This window comes from Coffea eugenioides, chromosome 2 (assembly GCF_003713205.1).
Source record: "Coffea eugenioides isolate CCC68of chromosome 2, Ceug_1.0, whole genome shotgun sequence".
NCBI classification, from domain to species: domain Eukaryota; kingdom Viridiplantae; phylum Streptophyta; class Magnoliopsida; order Gentianales; family Rubiaceae; genus Coffea; species Coffea eugenioides.
In genome coordinates this window covers 64,431,367-64,438,224 of record NC_040036.1, presented here as the reverse complement: position 1 = coordinate 64,438,224, position 6,858 = coordinate 64,431,367, and positions in this window count along the sequence as shown.

Genomic DNA, 6,858 nt, shown 5'->3' with positions numbered 1-6,858 from the left:
AAGGGCACCTAACCCCTCTTTTTCGCAGCACTAAACAGGAACAAGTAAACAAGAACAATTAACTACTCAACTCCCTCGTAGAGCATTTAAACACATAACACATGTACAGAGAACACATAACAGGATCAACAAGTATACAGAACAGTCAGTCAGGTACATACAAAGTCATCCATAGAATCGCAATTTCTAGTTCGCCCAATTCTTTCTAACCTAGACTCTCATCTCTTTCGTATCCGGGCGCAAGAATCCCGTTTAAGATAATTCACAACTCGAGTCGGCCGGTCCCAAGCGTAAATCATCCATATTAAAGATTCCAACCCGACATACTTATGTGCCGTCCTCAAGTTCCATGATAAAGATTTTTACACTTATAACATGCCCCATTCATACCTTACGCTCAAACGAGCACTTAGACATATCCATGAAATCAGGACCATAACACCACTTAGCCCAAGCTCACTCCGCGTAAAGACCACGCGAACCTGGCTCTGATACCACCTGTGACAGCCCCACCTTCCCCTAAGGCGAACCAAAGGGGTTAGCGGACTGCCTGCCCAGCTCTCGCCAGGACTAACGGTGCAGTTTAGAGCGATCTATTGTGTTCCGGAACTTATAACGCGTGTAAACCAGGCAAAAGGGCAAAATAACCCAAAATTAAAAAAATGAAATTCGGAGTCGGCCATGAATAGTAACCGACCCGTCAGAACGCAACCAAATATCAAACAAACATTCACATCTTGAACTTTAGCATTTACAATCCAAAGTGACATACAAAAGTTTTCAAAAGTTAATATATACACGGTTTGCCAAATTGAAAGTGAAAACGGCCCTAAAGATACATTTAGGGTTTCACTTCATATACAATACAAAAGAGATATACATCTAGTTATAAGCATCAAGCTTTCATTCAATATAGTAAAAATAAGCAAAGGCACACGTCAAATATGGTGATAAAAGGATACGGATGGCTCTCAAGAGCCCTTTCCTCGTTTGCATTTCTTGATCGGACGTCATTGACTCTTCGTCAATGTTCAAAGGCAACCAACCGTAGACTCCACTTTACTTCCACTCCTTCCACCTAACATCCCCCTACCGGACCCGAAATCCAAACACTTGCACTTTGGTATTACTCGAGTATACCGGAATCGAGAGTCTCGCATACTACAAGATTCCATATAACTTTACCCAAGGTTCATTAATTGGCACGACCAAGCCCTCGCCGGCTCGATTCAATCAACTACCAATGGGGTTGAGCTCAATGATAACATTTGTAGTCGTTGGATACTCGTCCAATCGACACCAAGTCAAGTACTTTCATTTCATGTAACATTTCTTGTAACATTCCAATAACATGAGAAATAGGTGAGGGTGATAAAGTACACCCTCACTTCAATCAATATCAATGGTACAATAAACATTTAACTCATCAAGTTCAAGTATCAAAGCCATATAGTAACACACAAGTGAGTAGTATACTCACCCGGGTCAGTACAGATACCTCCCAAAAGAGAGCTTTAATCACCAAGAAACCCTAAAATAATCCGAGGAAAACAATTGAAGGTTCCACTTTCAAAATCGAGTATACAGAATGCACATGTGAGGCTCGACTACCAGTCGTATGCCTCGCCAAATAATTACTAAAGCAAGGGTGCAAAACATGATTTTTGGTAATGAAAATGTAACATGAAGACCTAGACTCAAACAACCCAAAAGCCCTTCGTTCCAATCACAAGTAAATCCAACTAGCCTTCAAGAAAAATTTCGGCAGCATATCCCTTGTGTTTACCTATTTTCCAGCCATCATGGCTTCATTATTTCCTCAAATCAGTCCCAACAGTTCGTACAAAAATAATCTCATTCCCAAAAGCCGTTCACTAGGCTTAATGGCATTCAAGTACAAAATTTAGCTAGGAAATGACCGGATATGAAAGTCAAGCCCTAAACTATTCAAATAAACACAATAAGACTCGATTACAAGTCATAAACCAATTCTACATACCACCAAAACAGGGTTCCCTAAACATACACAAGCAATAGAGGAAACCAGAAAATCCGGAAATAGAATTAGCTTTGCCCTGAAAAAACAGTTTTTGACCTCTTTTTGCGGTAATGGCACCCAAGGCACTACGATTACCGGATGAAGGTACAAGACCCACCGTTTCGAATCTAAGAGATAGGGCTACAATATTACAGAAGGTCACTCAACCCAGTTTCGAGTGTAACCAGGTCAAAAATGTTAAATACTACACCAGAATCACAAAAACAGATTCACAGAACGCATTCTAGCGGAAACATCATAAATCAGGCTATCCATGTCCAAATCCAGAAATTCCAAAGCCAGCTGAAAGATAAGAACAGGGTTACATTTCATCAGAAGGCCTCAACAACCAATTCAGAAGAATTCTTAACCAAAACAATCAATTACAGGCGCAATTCTTACATTCGGGTAAAACCAGAACAGCAATGGTAATTTCAACTTTTCTCATTCTACGCTACTCCGATTGACCTGAAATTTTGTAGGGACCTCTAAAATGTCATTCCCTAAAACTTTCATGTTTTAATCCAAGGCCAATTCCGCTTCTAACTAGGAGCTAAAAATTCGGGCAGAATGTTCCCTAACCAAAACCTAACTTTCCAAAATTTCTTCCAATTCAGCAATTGTTTGCAATTAACCACTTTTTCCACCTCTTAGAGTCATTATATACCATTTCCAATCATCATAGATAGCCACACAATCATGCTCATATTAAAACAGAAAAATCCCAAAAAATAATAAAACTTCATCACTTCAACCACAAATCAAGAAATAATCCATAAAGTGGCACCTTATACCACCACTAAGCATCAATTAAGCATCATGAGAGGGAGGAGAGTGGTTCTTCATAACTCACCTTAGGAACAAGAGAGAGAGAGCAATTGGTCACCTTAACTTTCCAAATAACTCCACACAACAACTCACAAACACTAAGTGAAGAGGTTTTATGGAACAAAAACAAGTTTAAATGGTTGGTTTAGTGATTTGGAGCAAGATGGAATCAAGAAATTGAAGAGGTTTTCTTTCTTTCCTTGCTTAAGAGGTTCGGCCACTAGAGCTTGAAAAATGGAGTAATTTTGGTAAAGTTTTATTTTATTAAGTCAAATGGTAAGACATGAAATAGTAGTCATACAAGTCCATCCAATAGGCAAGTGACACTTGTCACTTTATTTAATGCAAGTCTATCACTTTGTTTCCTCTCACACCAATCCAAATTGCAACCTCTACTTATCTCTTAACACCCGATAAATTAATTTCAGTATCCAAAACTTAACCTAGTTGGTCGAATCTTTCCGAACATTTCGCACTAGTGGGTCCCACGTCCGGTATACGCTCTTAATTTCTCAAAATCTATTTGATACTAGAAAAACCATCTAAAAACTATATCTGCTCCTTAAAATTATCTAGAAATTTTCCTACCCACGAAAATGCAGAAAACAAGCCATGAAAAATAATAAAACCTAGAAAATGGGAAAAATACGGGTTCTCACACTCTCTCCCCCTTAAAAGAATTTCGCCCTCGAAATTTCTCACCTTGGTTCACAAACAGCTCAGGGTATTCCTTTTTCACCTCCCAGGTAGCCTTTTCTATCCCATAATTAATTTTTTTTTCCACCCCCTTTTGTTTTTCTTCTCTGCTTTTTTTTTCCGCGTGGACACTATTCTCTCTCTCCTACCCAAACGCTGCGATCCTTACAAACCATACCAATGCTCACACGATGATTTCCCCATAGGAATACTACTTCCAGGTCGTAGGGCAGACAAGCAGGCGTGGTATCTATTTCGTCCATCAAAATTGGGGTTTACAAATGCATGAGTAATACCGGGATCTACTCAGATTTCCGCAAATCGGTGGAATACCAAAATCATACCTTCCTCAATTTCAGGAGAATCGGGGACCTGTTGTGGTTCCAATGAATACACTCGAGCCGCTACTTTAGATTTGGTCCCTTCCACCTTGGCCGGTTCGGAATTAGTCTTCGTCGCTTGCTGATTCCCCTTTCCATCTCGTGATAGGACTGGACAAGTCTGAGCCGCTACTTTAGATTTGGTCCCTTCCACCTTGGCCGGTTCGGAATTAGTCTTCGTCGCTTGCTGATTCCCCTTTCCATCTCGTGATAGGACTGGACAAGTAGCGAGCTGATGGTTTGCACTTCCACAGCGCAAACATTTCCCTCCTTTTTCCAGCAATTGTCCTCCGAGTGGTTTGGCTTTCCGCAATACCCGCAAGGTCAGCGTGCTGCAGAAGCCGAGCCTCCTCTCTGGCCTCTCCCCGCTTGGCCGCCTCGTGACGGGCTCTCTCGTAACACTCCCAGCATCCTTTCTTCTCCAATTCCTCGCCCAAACTTGGAAGGGGTACTCTCATCCCCCTGCCCCGAACTACTTCCAGGAAATCCTCACTTTTTTGCCTGGAAGTTTCTTACTTGCAATCTGGCACTCTCTACCCGTTGGGCCTTCTCAACGGCCTCGCTAAAAGCATTGATTTGAGCCACTGCGAGGTCCTTCTGAATCTCCACGTTTAGGCCCTGGATAAAACGCCTAATTCGCCGTTGCTCCGTCACAATCAATTCAGGCGCAAATTTGGACTGGCGGGTGAACTGGCTCTCGTATTCCGCCACCGATTGAACTCCTTGGCGGAGTCGGATGAACTCTTCTTCCTTCCTCTCCTGAACCAGAGGAGGGAAGAATTTCGCGTTAAACTCTCTCATAAAATTTACCCAAGTCCTGGGCGTTTGTTCCCGCTCCCATTTTTGCCGAATGACATTCCACCAGGAGCTGGCCGCCCCTTCCAGCTGGAAAACGGCAAAAGTCACCTGCCGTTCTTCAGTATAGTGCAGGGCAGCGAAAATATCGACCATCTTTTCGAGCCACCTTTCGGCGACATCCGGATCTGGTTCCCCAATGAACTTGGGTGGAGCAAACTTTTGAAATCGTTCAAGAGCTCTGTCTTCGCTCTCAACATGATTGCCAGGATTTCCAGGGTTTCCAGGATTAGGGTTTGGATTCTGGCCTTGTTGCTGCACCACTTGTGCCAGCAGGTTTGTCATTTGCTGCATAGCGGCAGCTATCTGTATATTGGGATCAACTCTCGGTTCAGGATGGGGTCCAGAGGAGGTTTCCCCAGTACCCCGGTCTGGCGTAGGTTGCCTATTCCCGAGCCCACGCCCCCGTCCACTGCGTGTGCCTTCCATACAATCTAAGTCGATCTAGGTCACAAAATAAATATACTGTTAAAGGGCACCTAACCCCTCTTTTTCGCAGCACTAAACAGGAACAAGTAAACAAGAACAATTAACTACTCAACTCCCTCGTAGAGCATTTAAACACATAACACATATACAGAGAACATATAACAGGATCAACAAGTATACAGAACAGTCAGTCAGGTACATACAAAGTCATCCATAGAATCGCAATTTCTAGTTCGCCCAATTCTTTCTAACCTAGACTCTCATCTCTTTCGTATCCGGGCGCAAGAATCCCGTTTAAGATAATTCACAACTCGAGTCGGCCGGTCCCAAGCGTAAATCATCCATATTAAAGATTCCAACCCGACATACTTATGTGCCGTCCTCAAGTTCCATGATAAAGATTTTTACACTTATAACATGCCCCATTCATACCTTACGCTCAAACGAGCACTTAGACATATCCATGAAATCAGGACCATAACACCACTTAGCCCAAGCTCACTCCGCGTAAAGACCACGCGAACCTGGCTCTGATACCACCTGTGACAGCCCCACCTTCCCCTAAGGCGAACCAAAGGGGTTAGCGGACTGCCTGCCCAGCTCTCGCCAGGACTAACGGTGCAGTTTAGAGCGATCTATTGTGTTCCGGAACTTATAACGCGTGTAAACCAGGCAAAAGGGCAAAATAACCCAAAATTAAAAAAATGAAATTCGGAGTCGGCCATGAATAGTAACCGACCCGTCAGAACGCAACCAAATATCAAACAAACATTCACATCTTGAACTTTAGCATTTACAATCCAAAGTGACATACAAAAGTTTTCAAAAGTTAATATATACACGGTTTGCCAAATTGAAAGTGAAAACGGCCCTAAAGATACATTTAGGGTTTCACTTCATATACAATACAAAAGAGATATACATCTAGTTCATTCGGCAACCATCTATCAAGATTCATTCCAAAAAGAGTCATATTCCTGTAAGGAAAACAAAAGGAACGGTGTGAGCTAATTGCCCAGTGAGATACTATCACTTACGCAACCAAGTGCATATAAGCATCAAGCTTTCATTCAATATAGTAAAATAAGCAAAGGCACACGTCAAATATGGTGATAAAAGGATACAGATGGCTCTCAAGAGCCCTTTCCTCGTTTGCATTTCTTGATCGGACGTCATTGACTCTCCGTCAATGTTCAAAAGTAACCAACCGTAGACTCCACTTTACTTCCACTCCTTCCACCTAACATCCCCCTACCGGGCCCGAAATCCAAACACTTGCACTTTGGTATTACTCGAGTATACCGGAATCGAGAGTCTCGCATACTACAAGATTCCATATAACTTTACCCAAGGTTCATTAATTGGCACGACCAAGCCCTCGCCGGCTCGATTCAATCAACTACCAATGGAGTTGAGCTCAATGATAACATTTGTAGTCGTTGGATACTCGTCCAATCGACACCAAGTCAAGTACTTTCATTTCATGTAACATTTCTTGTAACATTCCAATAACATGAGAAATAGGTGAGGGTGATAAAGTACACCCTTACTTCAATCAATATCAATGGTACAATAAACATTTCACTCATCAAATTCAAGTATCAAAGCCATATAGTAACACACAAGTGAGTA